Here is a 2,918-nt window from a genome sequence, read left to right on the forward strand (position 1 = left end):
GCCTCTAGCCTACTTGGGGTACAAGTAAAATAAAATAAGGAAATATCTAACCTAGGTTTCCTTGGGGTACAAGTAAAGTAAGCATATAGCTAAGGAAATATTCCCTAGCTTGGAAAGCAAGTTTCCAACCCTAACATCAGCCTAAAGAATGTGGCCTCCATGTAGCCCATGTGGCTCTTCTCAACTAAATCTACCATTAGAGCGCTGGTCCGACAGTGGTGTGCTCTAGGGTGCATAGCAGCTGTGTGTGCCCTAGGGGGTGTTATGTGTAGCAGGTATGTGCACCTTGAGTGCACAATAAGTGTGTGCGTCCTGGGGCTATTCTAGGCACCACAAGCTTACGGCTGTGGGTGCGTTATGCACAGCCTACATTAGGGGTACACTGTTGTGCAGCTGCCTAGTGGGGCACCTAATTTTTAGGTGTTAAGTTTCCCCTAGAGCATAAAACCCATGCGGGCTATACTGCTAATGTGATACGCGTAGTTAAGTAGTGCATGCGACCTGCTGGTGCACATGAAACCTGTGCACATCCTACACATGCATGTGCTTTACACGTTAGATCAACACGCTAGGCCTATTGGGGTGTGGTCTTGCAGAGTCTTTTTGCAGCTTGCCCTACTGTGTGTACACTGGAATCCCACATCTACATGCTGGTCCTATTATTGGTTGGGGTTGGACTCACGTGTCATGTTATTTTCCGCCACTTGATTTAGACAACGTCCTCATTGCCAAGTGGAACACCTCCATGGAATCTCGAAACTGCCATAAGTGTTCTGCTGGTTCCTAACTAGCTTCTTCCTTTGGCACTCCCTTCCATTTAAATAGATATTGATGTTACAGCATGTAGTTCTTTTGACGCAACACCCTTTTGACGAGAATGACATCCACCTTCTTCTCGTATGTTAAACGTTCACCTACGGGTGTTCTCTTACTCTGTCCGCAACTTGGATCTTTTTTGTCTACATGATATGGTTTCAACATACTTACGTGAAAGACTGGATGGACTTTTGGCTTAAGTGGCATATCAAGTTTGTCTGCCATGGGACCAATGTGTTTGGTCACTATGTAAGGCCCCTCATAACATCTCAATAGTCTTTTTTGGAGTCTTTTGTCCTTGACTACTATGTGTTGGTTGACAAGTACCAAGTCTGTAACATTGAAACTAACCTCTCTCTGAGACTGATCAACCCATTTCTTGGTACGGTTGATAGCCTTCAATAAGCATGCACGAGGAAGATCGAGCTACTTTTTCCATTCGTGCATATACTTGTAAGCTGCAAGTGATTCACCTGTGTATCTAGCAACAATAAGACTTAGTGTAAGAGGCTGCTGTCCAGTCACTATCTTGAATGGACTTTTTCCTATTGTCTCACTACAATGTGGGTTATGAGAAAATTGAGCAATATCTAGCCACTTTGGCCAGTTAGTTTGGGTAGCTCGAATGAAGTATTGTAAGCAAGTCTCTAGCATCGCATTGGCCTTTTTCAGTCTATCTATCCAACTGTGGATGAAAATTGGTCGAGAAATTGAGCTGCGATCCATCATCTTGAACAACTTGGACTAAAATTTACTTGTGATGTGTACGTCTCGGTCGTTTGCTATGCTTAACGGAACCCTTCAGTATTTGACAATGTTTTTCATGAAGAGTTTAGCTGTTTTTGTTGCTACACACTCTCGACTTGTGGCAATGAATGTTGCACTTTTTGAGAAGCGATCCATGATGACCATGATACTTCCCAATCCATTCACCTTAGGAACTCCCATAATGAAGTCCATGCTCAAACTTTCCCACGGTAGATTCGAAATCGATAGTAGTTGTAGTAACCTTTTGATTTTTCTTTGCTTTGACTTGTCTTGCTGGCAGACGAGACATGTTCATACATATGCTTCCACGTCCTCTCGTAGTTATGGCTAGTAGTATCCCTATTCTACTAGTGCTAGTGTCCAGTGCATTCCTGGCTGTTCAGCTCAAGCCAAGTCGTGAGACTCGTTGAGTAGCTCCCTTCGAAGCTTGCCATAGGATGGCACATAAGGCCTTGGGCCCTTAGTGTATAATAGCCCATCTTGAACCTAAAACCTTTGTGTCGTTCTTTTATTGGTGTAGTCCATCAATGTCTGCGCTACCATGTCATGTGATAGCCCTTCTTTGATGCATGGCATGAGAGCTCCCTGAGCCATGCTCACAATAGTTGGTGTGGCCTTATGATTAAGTGCATCCACCACTGAGTTGGTCTTCCCTAATACTCTAGTTAATAATTGAATTCTAGCAAGAAGTATTGCCACCTTGCTTGTTTAGGACTCAGTTTCTTCTTGTTCTAAAAATAAGATGTGACTACGTTGTTTGTCATAACCACAAAGGGTGCCTTGAGAAGATAATGTGTCCATGTTTGAAGACAATGTACTACGACAGTCATCTCTTTCTCTTGGACTATGTACCTCTTCTTTGTGTCATTGAGCTTCCAATTTCATAAGGCACAAGATGTTCTTCTTGCATTAACACTCTTTTTATTACGAAGTCTAAAGCATCTGTGTGCACTTCGTATGATTTGGAGTGGTTTAGCAAGGCTAAGACCAGTTCTAAACACATTGCCTACTTTAAGGTATCGAAAACTTGTTGACTTCATGTGCTCCACTTTCAAGTGATCCCCTTTTTTAGCATGTTTGTAAGTGGTGTGGCAATTGTAGAGTAACCCCTAACAAAACTCTTGTAGTAATTTGCAAGACCTAGGAATGATCTCAATTCCATTACCTTTGTGGGCGGTTCCCACTCTAGGATAGCTTTAACTTTGTTCGGATCCATTCGTATGGTTCCACCTTTAACGATGTGTCCCAAGAAAGGGATTTATTGCATACCAAAGGAACACTTTTACTTTTTAACATAAAGCTCATGCTCCCTTATCTTTTCCATTACAATTCTA

This window comes from Theobroma umbraticum, unplaced genomic scaffold (assembly GCF_002168275.2).
Source record: "Theobroma umbraticum cultivar Fairchild unplaced genomic scaffold, ASM216827v3 scaffold_84.0, whole genome shotgun sequence".
In the NCBI taxonomy this organism is placed as follows: domain Eukaryota; kingdom Viridiplantae; phylum Streptophyta; class Magnoliopsida; order Malvales; family Malvaceae; genus Theobroma; species Theobroma umbraticum.